The sequence below is a fragment of the Mobula birostris genome, chromosome 4 (assembly GCF_030028105.1).
Source record: "Mobula birostris isolate sMobBir1 chromosome 4, sMobBir1.hap1, whole genome shotgun sequence".
NCBI lineage: Eukaryota > Metazoa > Chordata > Chondrichthyes > Myliobatiformes > Myliobatidae > Mobula > Mobula birostris.
The window spans coordinates 76425725-76440604 of record NC_092373.1 but is presented as its reverse complement, the minus strand read 5'-3'; the positions used below and the strand labels follow the sequence as shown (position 1 = coordinate 76440604).

Genomic DNA, 14880 nt, shown 5'->3' with positions numbered 1-14880 from the left:
ATGAGTATGAGTGTGAGCCATGAGTACTCTCACTAAAGGGAGATTATCTATAATTACCCAATCTTTAAAGACTAGTTTACTTCCCTGCTTATTCTCCACAGCGAACTTAGCTGGCAATTCCCACTATTCGAGCAGTGGGTTCCGTCTCCCTACCAAGGAGAATATACTTCCAGCTAAAAAAGTAATTTAAAACATGGTTCATTTATTTTCAGAGATACATGCTTAAATCCATACAACACTCTTAAAACACATTTAAAACTCAAAGAGGATTTTACATCTTAAACATTTCCAAATCACAAACCATTTCTAAAACACAAAGCACAAAGCATTAAGTATAAAGCACTGCTAAAACACAAAGGACAAATGAATTTTTAACTCAAAGGATAGATCATTAACAATTTCCAAAACACACAAACAATTCTTATAAACTAAAAAGACATACCATGATTCAGAAGAACAAGTCGTCCATCGCAGAAACCAAAGCTGAACGAATGGAATTTCATTCATCCTGTTTTTTTTCCATATTTCTTCTTGGTGTTCCTTACCCCATTTCTAATAAGCCTGAACTGTTCTCTACATTTTCTACCACTTGAGTGACTTCACAGACATGTGATATTTCCTCAGATATGCTTTTAACACAAATGATCTAAAGACAACCCTTGGAGATATAGTTCTTGATTAATGCTGTAAAGCAAACTTTTCTGAGTACATAAAATCCTTCGAACCATAAACACATCAGTTCTGCAAGCTTTTCTGAACTAAGCAACTTAAGAGTCAGCTCAAACAAGAGAATATCTGCAGATGCTGGAAATCTAAGCTACACACAGAATGCTGGAGGAACTCAGCAGGCCAGGCAGCATCTATGGGAAACAGTGCAGTTAACATTTTGCACCGAGACCCTTCACCAGGACTGGGAAAAAAGACTTGTCTCTTTGATCCAACCCAAATTAAACAGGCCATTGTCTCATACTGCATCTTTGAGTAGTAAAGCAGGAGTAGTGACTTTCCTCAGAGTGTCTTCTTTATACAGAGCTATTTTCAAAGCTGTTCTATAGAGTGTTTTTTTTTAATGTTGAGATGATTACTGCTTTCCATTTACATTTTAAGAACTAAAGACTGACTTCCTTTTATGACCAGAAACTACACAAAGCAATGTATTTGGAAGTTTAATTACAACCGTTTTTGATCTTACAAGTGGCAGCTGTTGTGTATTTAGAAAGTCAAGGTTAGCAAAACAACCAAGAGGCCTTCATCTACCATTTTTATCCTGTTCCACCCAGACCCACCAAAGTGAGTGACTCTTCACTAGCTTTTCAGGGTAGGAGTAATTTTGCTTGGACAATCAATGGCAGAATTGCCAGCAATATCAACAACCAATCTACAAAAAGGAATTTTGTGTACTTTTAATAAGCTGCTGAAAATGTTTTATTAATTGAGGTGTTTAATCCACCTCTGGTGAGTAATATAATTATAACAAGCTGAAGTATTAAAATTAAAACACAGAGTATTTGCTATTAAGAATTAGCAAACCAGATTGCCAATAGACTGAAAATAATACAGGTAAAATCTTTGAAGGCTTGCCTATATGTGTTGTTGCACCACACACAAAAAGGTTAGTTGTCAAAATTAAGTATACTTGCATGTAGCAGAAGCTCACCAAATTTGTTCCTTGAATGGGGCCAGTTTTCTGGGCAAGGCTATTTTCTCATGGCATCTTATAATGCATTGTATAAAGTAATTGACTACAACAATCTGCAGAAGCTGGAATTTAGAGCAATGAACAAAGTTTATTCAAAGTTCAGAAATTCTTCAGGTCAGACCAAAAAAACAATTCTAAACAAACAAAGTTTAGAAATTCATCAGATCAAGCATCTGTGGGGTGGGGGAGGTGGAAGAATGTTAGCACTTTTGGTTGAGACTTTGCCTGGTTGCATCTTCGTCATCAAAGGATCATAGTATATGATGTTCAGGAGCAGTGCCAAATCTCTTAGAATTAACATTCAAAGTGAGAATGCGCTGATTCTAATAACCTCCAGTAAAGTCCAGAGTATGACAAACAGTCTGTAATAGAAATGATAACATCTTATCAATATCATACTGAAAACTTTCCAATGACTTGCATATGAAAAATGGAGCACCTGTAGATGAAGACTGCAAGTGTACTCAAGTTCATGGTACTTTCAGTTGATTAACATTAAGCTACTGTTGGCTGTTTGCCCATTAAGGAGGAGTTACTTGTAAATGCCAGAAAGACAGACTTCTGGGTGTACTTCAAGTGAATCAACCCTGCTTACCTTTTGAACTCTTAAGTCCACTGAGCTTGACAGAAAAGAAACCACTCATACATAAACCATGACAGAAAAGGAATGAAGAAGAGCACGTTACACATCGTCAGGAATCTGAATGGTGTAGCACAGGTTTCAGATGCAGAAGTTAAAAGTGTATTTTGCAAATAACTGCACTGATGATTACGTTCTACTTAGGGTTTGCATTGGCTCCTTTAATTGTTATGTGGCATTGGGCACTCATGCATTACAAGTTAAAGTTAAAGAAGTTCTTGCTCATTTCTGTTTTAAAGGGACATCCTTTTAATCTGAGGTTCCTCCCACCGGTCCTAGAGTCTCTCCCTGTGCTGGAAACATCCCCTATGTGTCCACTCTATCCAGGCCTTTCAATATTCTATAGGTTTTAATGAGATCTGCCCTTCATCCTACTAAACTCCAGCAAGCGCAGTCTCAGAGTCATCAAATATTCCTTATAAGTTAATTCTTTCATCACCAACAACATTCTCATAAACCTCCTCTGGACCCTGTCCAATACCAGCACATCCTTCTCTAGATATGGCACCCAAAACTGCTCACAGTCCCCCAAACAACAATGTCTATCCACGGCCTCCTCTACTGTAAAGATGAAGCCACACTCAGGTTGGAGGAACAACACCTTATATTCTGTCTGGGTAGCCTCCAACCTGATGGCGTGAACATTGACTTCTCTAACTTCCACTAATGCCCCACCTCCCCCTCGCACCCCATCCGTTATTTATTTTTATACACACATTCTTTCTCTCTCTCTGCTTTTTCTCCCTCTGTCCCTCTGACTATACCCCTTGCCCATCCTCTGGATTCCCCCCCCCTTGTCTTTCTCCCCGGGCCTCCTGTCCCATGATCCTCTCATATCCCCTTTGCCAATCACCTGTCCAGCTCTTGGCTCCATCCCTCCCCCTCCTGTCTTCTTCTATCATTTTGGATCTCCCCCTCCCCCTTCCACTTTCAAATCTCTTACTAACTCTTCCTTCAGTTAGTCCTGTCAAAGGGTCTCGGCCTGAAACGTCAACTGTACCTCTTCCTAGAGATGCTGCCTGGCCTGCTGCGTTCACCAGCAACTTTGATGTGTGTTGCTCATTATCCCCCAAGTGGGTTCTGAACAATGCCTTATAAAGCCTCAGTATTAGTAAGCTTTAGATAATTCTGCAGGAGGATCCAAAATCACTTTCCATCTCTGATTTTTGCATTCTCTACACATTTGGAAAATAGCTGATGTTCTTATTCCTTCTACCAAAGTTCATCCATCACACACTTCCCCTACATTGCATTCCATCCATCAGCTCTTTGCCCATTCTCCCAACCTATCCAAATCCTTTCGCAGACTCCGTTTCTTTAACTTGACCTGCTCTTTGTATCATCTGCAAACTTGGCCACAAAGACGTCAATTCTGTCATCCAAATCATTTGACATATAATGTGAAAAGAAGTGGTTCCATCACCAATTCATGTAGAACATAACCAGTCACTGGCAGCCTACAAATAAGGTACCATTATTTCAACGCTTTGCCTTCTGTGAGTCAAAAAAATTTCTATCCATGTAATATCATGGGCACTTGCTAAGCAGCCTCATGTGTGGCACATTGTCAATAGCCTTCTGAAAATCCAAGCAAACAACAACAACTGACTCTCCTTTGTCTATCCTGCCTGCATTTTCCTTAAAGAACTCCAACAAATTTATCAGGCAAGATTTTTTCTGATGGAAACTCTGTGGAATTTGGCCTATTTTATCATGTGCCTCTGAAACCTCATCCTGTATAATGGACTCCAACATCCTCCCAACCACTGAAATCAGGCTAATTGGCTTCTAATTTCCTTTCTTCTGCCTCCCTCCCTTCTTCAAGAGTGGAGTGACATTTTTAATTTTCCAGTCCTCCAGAACCATTCCAGAATCTAGTGATTCTTGAAAGGCCTCCACAATCTCTTCAGCTGCCTCTTTCAGACCCCTGGGGCGTAGTCTGCCTGGTCCAGATGATTTAATTACCTTCAGACCACTCAGCTTCCCAAGCACCTTCTCCTTATTAATAACCACAAACTCACTTTTGCCCCGTGACTCTCTCAAATTTCCACACTGATGGAATTCGACTGATGCAAAATATCTTTTCAGTTTGTCTGCCTTTCCTTTATTCCCCAATTATGCCTGTCTAGTGTAACTTTCCAATAGATCAATATCCACTCTTGCTCCTCTTCTACTCTTTCTAAATCTGAAAAAAAAACAATTGGCATCGTTGTTCATATTTCATCTTTTTTCCCTTATTGCTTTCTTAATTGTCTTCTGTTGAATTTTGAAAGCTTCCCAAACCTCTAGCTTCCCACTAGTTTTTAGCAATATGGTCTGCCTTCCTTTTCACCTTTATTCTGTCTTTGACTCCCCTTGTCAGCCACTGTTAGCTTATTCTCCCTTCAGAATGCTTCCTCTTCTTGGGATCTATTGATCCTGTGTCTTCTGAACTACTCACAGAAACTGAACCCAGTGCTGTTCAAATGTCATTCCTGCTTGTGTCCCCTTCCAATCAACTTTGGTCAGTTCCTCTCTCAATCAACTGGAGCTACCTTTGCTCAACTGCAGTACCGAAGCATCCAATTTTATGTTCCTCTCAAACTGCAGGGTGAATTTGATCATATTACAATCACTGCATCTTAAGGGTTTCTTTAGCTTTAGCTCCCTAATCAATTCTGGTTCATTGCACAACATTAAATCCAGAATTGCCTTTTCCTTAGTGTGCTCAACCACAAGCTGCTCTAAAAAGCCACCTCATAGGTATTCTTCAAATTTCTTATATTGTGATCCAGGCCCAACCTGATTTCCCCAGTCTACCTGCATATCCAAATCCACCATGACCACCATGTAATGTTGTTTTTCTTATATGCCTTTTCTGTCTCCCATTGTAATATGTATCCTCATCCTGACTAGTATTCAGTGTCCTGTATATAACTCCCATCAGGGTCTTTTTCACCCTTGCAGTTTCTTAAATCAACCCACAAGGATTCTACAACTCCTGATTCTATTTCGCTTCTGGCTCTAACCAACAGAGCCATTCCATCCCCCTCTGCCACCTGCTTGTCTTTTTAATAGAATGTGTATCCTTGGATGTTTAGGTCCCAGCTGCGATCTTCTCTCAGCCACAATTCTGTGATGTCTACAATGTCATACTTGCCAATTTCTAACTGTGTAAAAACCCACCTACATTATTTTCTATACTGTGTGCTTTCAAATATAACAGCTTCAGTCCTGTATTCACCCCTCATCTCAAATTTGTCTCCATGTTGCCTGAAGTTAAAATATTATCCCTTTCTAATATTTTTCTAGTTTGTTTATCTTTGAGACTGTAGTAACCTCTCCAGAATTCTCCTTCACTTTTATTTGATTCATATTTTCCAATCTGTTAAACACAACATCTTACTATTTAGTTTAGAACCCTAACCGTAGCCCTAGTATCACAACATAAATTTTTAAATAATCCTGTTCATATTAAGTAATACCATTCCATTAGCACTCCATCCATGCCAGAATAATGTGTCTTTACCATGCTGATTTTGCAAGGAGAGAAAAGATTACCTTGAGAGAATGTTTTCCTCACATTTAACCAGATGGTCTATCTCATTGGGCTTGTCTACATTGGAGAGCAGGAGACAAGCACCTTAGATTAGCACATAGGACTTGTCTCCATCTGAAGAATTATCTTTTCACTTTTTGTACAGAGGTGCAGTAAATGCTCTTGAACACATGCCATTGACTTTCAGTCTGGGTAGCCTGACATCTATATCACAAGAAAGAATTCCAGCTCCACAAAGTGTTTACTGATCTCAGACGATAAAGATCAGTAAAATGATTCCTGGGTAAAATGCAAAGTTGGGATCATGGCTCTGGACTGAAATCCAATATAACTTAATTATTAAACCTATTCTTGAAAACTATACAGTTACTCATGTTGAAAGATATCTTTGTGTGAACACACAGGGTGGGACATAAAACAGACACCATAAACCATTATATATTCTCAGAGCAACTGCAAATGTTCTGCTTCTGGACCGCTTTGTGATTCTAATATAAATTTTGCTTTGGAACAATTATAAAAACTAAGGGCATTAATGCAGATTTGATGCAGAAGGGAAATTTAAACACACTTACTTACACGAACCTGGAATTAAAATGTGATTATCAACAACAATTATCTCCAAATGCTTTTCAAAATTACCTTTAGGAAGCCTGCTATTCTTGGCTGGTTTAACCTTTAACTGATTCCATACTGAGAGCTAAATGAAAGACTTAAATGCTTTCTGAGAAGGTCAGTCACTCCTTTAAGATCAAAAGTAAATTGGGATAGGGAGTAAATCTGAATCTTGATGATGATAATATCCACATTCTTTGAATGAATACAGAAAATCTTCTGCAATACCAACTCTGAACTAAGATCATTATACAATGTACTAAAATACAATAGCTTTATTTCACTAGTTGTGCTGTGTGGGATTATGCATTTTGCTCTATGAAAGAGAAAACTTTTCAAATCTGTCTTGTTTCTTCTCCACCAGCTGGTAGCTGGGATTTATCACAAGCTAAGTAAAATGCAATGGCTATGTTTATCCAAACCAAAGCACTTGAATTTCAAACAGCTGCTACTGAGAAGTCAAAGCAAATTTCCTGCTATGACAGCAGAAGTGGTGGTCCTCTAGTTGCTAGCATCTGACACCTTTAAGCAAAAGTTTATCTGGGACAAATTCAGAACTGTCTTGAAAGAGGACAACATTAGCAAGACCACCGTGGACATGTTCATGACTTGCTTAGCAAATACACATGAAGTTGTTTAAGAGGAGATGGTTGCTCACATCTTCTTCAATCATGCTAAAATCTCACAAGGGGACATGGATCAAGGTTAAGAAAAGGAAGCATCTTTAAAACAAAGATTATAAGACTGTAGAATTCCAAGGACTATTTGTTCTATCAGATACTGAAGAAAAAAATGGATTTAATGTTATTCCAAGGTCATGCTGGACTATAAAAACCAGCAGTTTTCATTTACTCGAATAGTTCATTCTTCCAGAAGTATTTAGAATGTAAATGTGATCCTGAATTTAAATTGAAAAGATCATTTTGCAAATTGGAAATTGGAAATTGATTTATTATTGTCATGTGTACTGAGGTTAAAAAAAAAACTTGTCTTGCATACTGTTCATACAAATCAATTCATTTCAACAGTGCATTAAGATAGTACATAGCAAAACAATAAAAGAATGCAAAATGAAGTGTTACAATTACAAAGAAAGTGTAGGTAGTTCATAAGATGCAAAGTCATAATGAGGTAGATCGTGAGATCAAGAAGACATCTCAGTCCATAAGACCATAAGATATAGGAGCAGAATTAGGCCATTTGGCCCATTGAGACTGCTCCACCATTCAATCATGACTGATCCTTTTTTCCCTCCTTAGCTCCACTGCCCGGCCTTCTCCCCAAAACCTTTGATGCCATGTCCAATCAGGAACTGATCAAGCTCTGTCTTAAATACATTCAACAACCTGGTCTCCACAGCTGCCTGTGGTAATAAATTCCATAAATTCACCACTCTCTGACTAAAGGAATTTCTCCACATCTCTGTTTTAAATGGACACTCCTCTATCATGAGGCTGTGCCCACTTGTCCTAGACCCCCCCATCATGGAAAACATCCTTTCCACATCTACTCTGTCTATGCCTTTCAATATTTGAAAGATTTCATTGAGATCACCCATCATCCTTCTAAATTCCAGCAAGTACAGACCGAGAGCTATCAAAAGTTCCTCATATGATAAATATTTCATTTCAGGAATCATCCTTGTGAACCTCCTCTGAACTCTCTCCAAAGCCAGCACATCTTTTCTTAGATGAATAGCTGAAAATTGTTCACAATACTCAAGATGAGGCCTCAGCAGTGCCTTATAAAGCCTTAGCATCAAATCCCTGCTCTTGTATTCTAGACCTCTTGAAATGAATGCCAACATTGCATTTGCCTTCCTCACCACTGTCGCTACCTGCAAGTTAATCTTTAGGCTGTTCTGCACAAGGACTCCCAAGTCTCTTTGAATCTCAGATTTTTGGAGTTTTTCCCTGTTTAGAAAATAGTCTGCACATTTATTTCGACTACCAAAGTGCATAACAATGCACTTTCTGACATTGTATTTCATTTGTCACTCTCTTACCCATTCTCCTAATCTGTCTAAGTCCTTCTGAAGCCTACCTGTTTCCACAACACTACCCGCTCCTCCACCAATCTTCGTATCATCTGCAAACTTGGCAACAACACCATCTATTCCATCATCTAAATCATTTATATACAGCATAAAGAGAAGTGGTCCCAACACCAACTCCTGTAGAACACCACTAGTCACTGGCAGCCAACCAGAAAAGGATCCTTTTATTCCCACTCACTGTCTCCTACCAATCGGCCAATGCTCTAAACATGCCAGTAACTTTTCCATAATACCATGGCCTCTTAATTTGGTAAGCAGCCTCATGTGTGGCACCTTGTCAAAGGCTTTCTGAAAGTTCAATATACAACATCCATTATATCCCCTTTATCTATCCTACTTGTAATCTCCTCAAAGAATTCCAACAGATTCGTCAGGCAAGATTTTCCCTTAAGGAAACCATGCTGACTTTGTCCTTTCTTGTCCTGTGTCTCCAAGTACTCCATAACCTTATCCTCCACAATTGACTGCAACATCTTCCCAACCACTGAGGTCAGGCTAACTGGTTTATAATTCCCTTTCTGCTGCCTTCCTCCTTTCTTAAAGAGTGGAGTGACATTTGTAATTTTCCAGTCCTCTAGCACCATACCAGTGTCCAGTGATTTTTGAAAGAACATTATTAGTGCCTCCATAATCTCTACCACTACCTATTTCAGAATACTAGGGTGCAGATCATCTGGTCTGGGTGATTTATGTACCTGTAGGTCTTTCAGCTTTTTGAGCACCTCTGCCTTGTAATAGTAACTACAGTCACTTCTCTTCCCTCACACTCTACAACATCTGACACACTGCTAGTGTCTTCCACAGTGAAGACTGATAAAAAATACTCATTTAGTTCATCTGCGATTTCCTTCGCCCCAGTTATTATCTCTCTTGCCTCATTTTCTCACCATCCTATATCTATTCTCATCTCTTTTTTATTTTTTACATGCTTGAAAAAAGGTTTTACTATCCACTTCAATATTATTTGCTAGCTTGCTTTCATATTTCATCTTTTCCATCCTAATGATGCCTTTAGCTGCTTTCTGTAAGGTTTTAAAAGCTTCCCAATCCTCTGTCTTCCAAATATGCTTTGCTTTGTTGTATGCCCTCTCGTTGGCTTTTACATTAGGTTTGATTTCCCTTGTCAGCCACAGTTGTACAATTTGCCACTTGAGTATTTCTTTATTTTTGGAATACATCTATCCTGCACCTTCCTCATTTTTTTCCAGAAGCTCAAGCCATTGTTGCTCTGCTGTCATCCCTGCCAGCATCTCCTTCCAATTTACTTTGGCCAACTCCTCTCTCATACCACTGTAATTTCCTTTACTCCACTGCAATTCTGCTATGTCAAACTTTACTTTCTCACTAGCAAATTTCAAGTTGACCTCTATCATATTGCGATCACTGCCTCCTCAGGGTTCAGTGGTGGCTACAACATCATACTTGACAATCTGTAATAGTGCAACAAGATCATCCACCTTATTCTTATACTTCGTGCATTGAGATATAATACTTTTGAGTACTATATTTGCTACCCTTTTTGATTCTGCATCCCTAATGCACTGATACCCTGCTGGCAGAAATTATGTCCTTTCATCTGCCTGCCCTCTTGATAGTCTGACTGCACACTATCTTTGCTTTTTCAGCATCTGTCCTATTCTGGGTCATTTCACTCCAGTTCCACCGCACCCCTCCCCGCCCCCCGCCAGTTTAGTTTAAATCTCCCGAACAGCTCCAACAAAACTGCCCGTGAGAATATTAGTTCCCCTTGGGTTCAAGTGCAACCCATCACTTTTAAACAGGTCATACATCCCCCAGAAGAGATCCCAATGATCCAAGAACCTGAAGCTCTACCCCCTGCACCAGCCTCTCAGCCATACATTAATTTGCCACATCATCCTGTTTCATTGGTGCATGGCACAGGCAGCAATCCAGAAATTACTACCTGGAAGTAACTATCATACTAGGGAAGTGTTCAGTAGTCTAATAACAGCAAAATAGAAACTTTCTTTGAGCCTGACAGTATGTGCTTTCAGGCTTTTGTATATTCTGCTCAAATGGAGGGGAAGATGGGAGGATGTCTGGGGTGGATGAGGTCTTTGATTATTCAAGCTGCCATACTGAAGCAGCAAGAAGTGCGGACAAAGTCCATAGTGAGGAACTTAGTTTCTGTGATGTGCTGAGCTGTGTCCATAACCTTCTGCAGTTTCTTGAAGTCATGGACAGAGCAGTTTCCATACCAAACCAAGTCCAGCGACGCCAGATAGGATTCTTTTTATCACGCATCAATAAATAAAATTATGACAGTCAAAGGGAACATGCCAAATTTTTTTAACCTCCAGAGAAAGTAGAGACACCGGTAAGCTTTCTTGGAGACTGGGTCAATGTGATTCAACCATGATAAGCTATTGGTGAAATTCACTTTGAGGAATCTGAAGCTCTCAATCCTTTAAACCTCAACACTTGATTAACAGGAATATATGCACCATCCCAACTCCTTTCTTTTGCTGACATTGAGGGAAAGATTGTTGTTGTGACAACATGTCACTAGGCTCTCTATCTCTTCGCTATACTCTGACTCATCATTAATTGAGTTACAAACCGCTATGGTGCTATTAACAGCAAACTTGGAGTTAGAGCAGAATCTGGTCAAGCATTGGTGATTGCATAGGGAGTAGAGCAGGGGACTGAGGACATAGCATTGTGAGGCACCAGTGTTGAGTTTAAACATGATGGAAGTATTGCTCCCTGTCCTTCCTAATTGTGCTCTGTTGGTCAGGAAGTCAAGGATCCATTTGCAAAGGGAGAAGTTCAGTCCCAAGATTAACAGTTTGGAGATGAGTTTGCATGGAATTATAATATTGAAAACAGAGCCATAGTCAATAAACAATAGTCTAATGCAGGTGTCTTTACTGGCCAGGATGCTCCAGAACTGAGTGTGGAGCCAAGGGAAAAGATGTTCAAAGTTTAAAGTTCAATCTAAATTTAATATTAAAGTACATATAGAGTGCCTATAAAAAGTATTCACCTCCCCTGGAAGTTTTCACGTTTTATTTTTTTACAACATTGATTCACAATTGATTTAATTTGATTTTTTGAAACTGATCAACAGAAAAAGAGTTTTTTGTTTCAAATTGGAAACAGATTTCTCCTAAGTGATCTAAATTAATTACAAATATCAACACAAAATAATTGGTTGCATAAGTATTCACTCCCCCTTGAATATCATATATGACATTGTGGCCATCTCTGAGTCATGGCTAAATGATGGATGTGATTGGGAGCTGAATAGCCAAGGATACACAGTGTATAGGAAAGATAGGAAGGTACGTAAAGGGGGTGGCGTGGCCCTGATGGTAAGTAACGATATCAAATCAATAGAAAGAAGGGACATAGGATCAGAAGAGGTAGAATCCTTATGGGTAGAATTAAGAAATGGCAAGGGTAAAAAGACATTAATAGCAGTTATATACAGGCCTCCAAACAGCAGCCGGGATGTGGACTACAAGTTGCAGCTGGAAATAGAAAAAGTGTGTCAGAAGGAAAATGTCAAGATAATTATGGGGGATTTTAATATGAAAGTGGATTGGGAAAGTCAGGAAGGTACTGGATCTCAGGAGAGGGAGTTTGTAGAATGCCTACAGAATGGCTTTTGGAGCAGCTTGTCCAGAAGCCCACCAGGGGACTGGCTGTTTTGGATTGGATGCTGTTTAACGAACCTGAGGCGATTAGGGAGCTGGAGGTAAAGGAACCCCGTGGAAGTAGTGATCATAATATGATTGAGTTCAGTTTCAAATTTGAAAAGGAGAAGTTGTTATCAGGTGTATCGATATTTCAGTGGAACAGGGGAAATTACAGTGGTACGAGAAAGGAACTGGCCCAAGTCGATTGGAAAAGTAAGCTAAATGGAGGGACGGCAGAGCAGAATTGGATGAAATTCCTACAAGAAATAAGGAAAATGCGGGAAAAATATATTCCAAGAAAAAAGAAAATCATGAATAGAAAAATGGCACAAATGTGGCTAACGAGAGAGGTTAAGGCAAAAATAAAAGCAAAAGAAACGGCGTACAAGGAAGCAAAAATTAATGGGAATAATGAGGACTGGAAGACTTATAAAAACTTACAGAAGGAAACTAAGAAAGTCATTAGGAAAGAAAAGATGAATTATGAAAGGAAGTTGGCAATTAACAAAAAAAAAGGATACTAAGAGTTTTTTTAAATATATGAAGAGTAAAAGAGTGACAAGGATAGATACAGGACCGATTGAAAATGATGCTGGAGAAATTATAATGGATAACAAAGAGATGGCGGAGGAACTGAATGAGTATTTTGCATCAGTCTTCACAGTGGAAGACATGAGCAATATACATGATAGCCAAAGGTATCAAGGAATAGAATTAGGTACAGTCAAGATTACTAGAGAGAAAGTGCTTGGGAAGCTAAGTGAACTAAGAATAGATAAGTCTCCCGGTCCAGATGAGGTGCACCCAAGAGTTCTGAAGGAGGTGGCTTTGGAGATTGTGGAAGCATTGGAAATGATCTTCCAGGAATCAATAGACTCTGGCATGGTTCCGGAGGACTGGAAGGTTGCAAATGTAGTTCCGTTATTTAAGAAAGGAAGGAGGCAGCAAAAAGAAAATTACAGACCTATTAGTCTGACATCGGAAGTTGGAAGGATATTGGGTCAATCCTCAAGGACGAGGTTATGAAATACCTCGAGGTGCATGACAAGATAGGCCGAAGCCAGCATGGTTTCATGAAGGGAAGATCCTGTCTCACCAACCTATGTGAATTTTTTGAGGTAATCTCGAATAAGATTGACAAGGGAGAGGCTGTGGATGTTGTGTATTTGGACTTTCAAAAGGCCTTCGATACGGTGCCGCATATGAGGCGCTTAATAAGATGAGAGCCCATGGAATTATAGGAAAGATATTGAAATGGGTGGAGCATTGGCTGATAGACAGAAAGCAAAGGGTGGGAATAAAGGGATCCTATTCTGATTGGTTGCCAGTTACTAGTGGTGTTCCGCAGGGGTCGGTGTTGGGGCTGCTTCTTTTTACGATGTATATCGATGATTTGGATTATGAATTAAATGGTTTTGTAGCTATGTTTGTGGACGACACCAAGGTAGATGGAGGAGCAGGAAATGTTGAAGAAACGGAAATGTTGCAGAGAGACTTAGTCAGTTTAGGAGAGTGGGCAAAGAAATGGTAGCTGAGATACAACGTTGACAAATGTACAGTTGTACATTTCAGAAGAAGAAATAATCCGGCAGATTATTATTTAGATGGGGAGAAAATTCAAAAATCAGAAGTGCAAAGTGACTTGGGGGTCCTCGTGCAGGATACCCTAAAGGTTAACAACCAAATTGGATCGGCAGTAAGGAAAGCGAATGCTATGTTGGCATTCATTTCAAGAGGAATAGTGTGTAAGAGTAAGGAGGTGCTGATGAGGCTCTATGGGGCATTAGTGAGACCTTATTTGGAATACTGTGTGCAGTTTTGGGCCCCCTATCTTAGGAAGGATGTACTGATGTTGGAGAGAGTTCAGAGAAGATTTACAAGGATGATTCCTGGAATGCAGGGGCTAACATATGAAGAGCTTTTGTCGGCTCTTGGACTATATTCATTAGAGTATAGAAGAATGAGAGGGTATCTCATAGAAACATTTCGAGTATTGAAAGGGTTGGACAGAATAGATGTGGAAAGGTTGTTTCTCTTGGTGGGTGAGTCCAGGACCATAGTCTTAGAATTAGAGGGTACCCAGTTAAAACAGAGATGAGGAGAAATTTTTTTAGCCAGAGGGTCGTGGATTTGTGGAATTTGTTGCCACATACAGCTGTGGAGGCCCGATCATTGAGGGTGTTTAAGGAGGAGATTGACAGGTATCTAATTAGTCAGGGTATTAAGAGATATGAGGAAAAAGCCGGAAATTGGAACTAGATGGGCGAATAGTTTAGCTCATGGAGGAGCTGCGGAGCAGACTCGTTGGGCCGAATGGCCTACTTCTGCTCCTTTGTCTTGTGATCTTGTGAAATCATCATTGATGCAGCCAATTGGTTTCAGAAGTCATATAATTAGTTAAATAGAGAATCTGATTTTGGAGACCTGTGTGCAGTGAAGGTGGTTCAATTGATTGTAGTAAAATACACCTGTATCTGGAAGGTCCAACTGCTGGTGAGTCAATATCCTGGCAAAAACTACACCATGAAGACAAAAGAACAATCGAAATATCTTTGTGAAAGGGTTATTGAAAAGCACAAGTCAGGAGATGGTTACAAGGAAATTTCCAAGTCACTGAATATCCCTTGCAGCACAGAACTGGAAAGTCAATCAACGAGAACTGGAAAGAAT

The 14880-nt window shown here is 39.6% G+C and overlaps 1 long non-coding RNA gene across 1 annotated transcript in view; it reads right to left on the bottom strand.

The window, feature by feature from the left end:
* Positions 1–1624: 1624 nt before the first annotated feature.
* The window catches only part of LOC140195958 (uncharacterized), a 155794-nt gene continuing 142538 nt past the window's right edge, over positions 1625–14880 (bottom strand). The window contains exon 3 of the long non-coding RNA XR_011885579.1: positions 1625–2061. This is a non-coding gene — a long non-coding RNA (uncharacterized lncRNA). The remainder of the gene's footprint in view (positions 2062–14880) is intronic.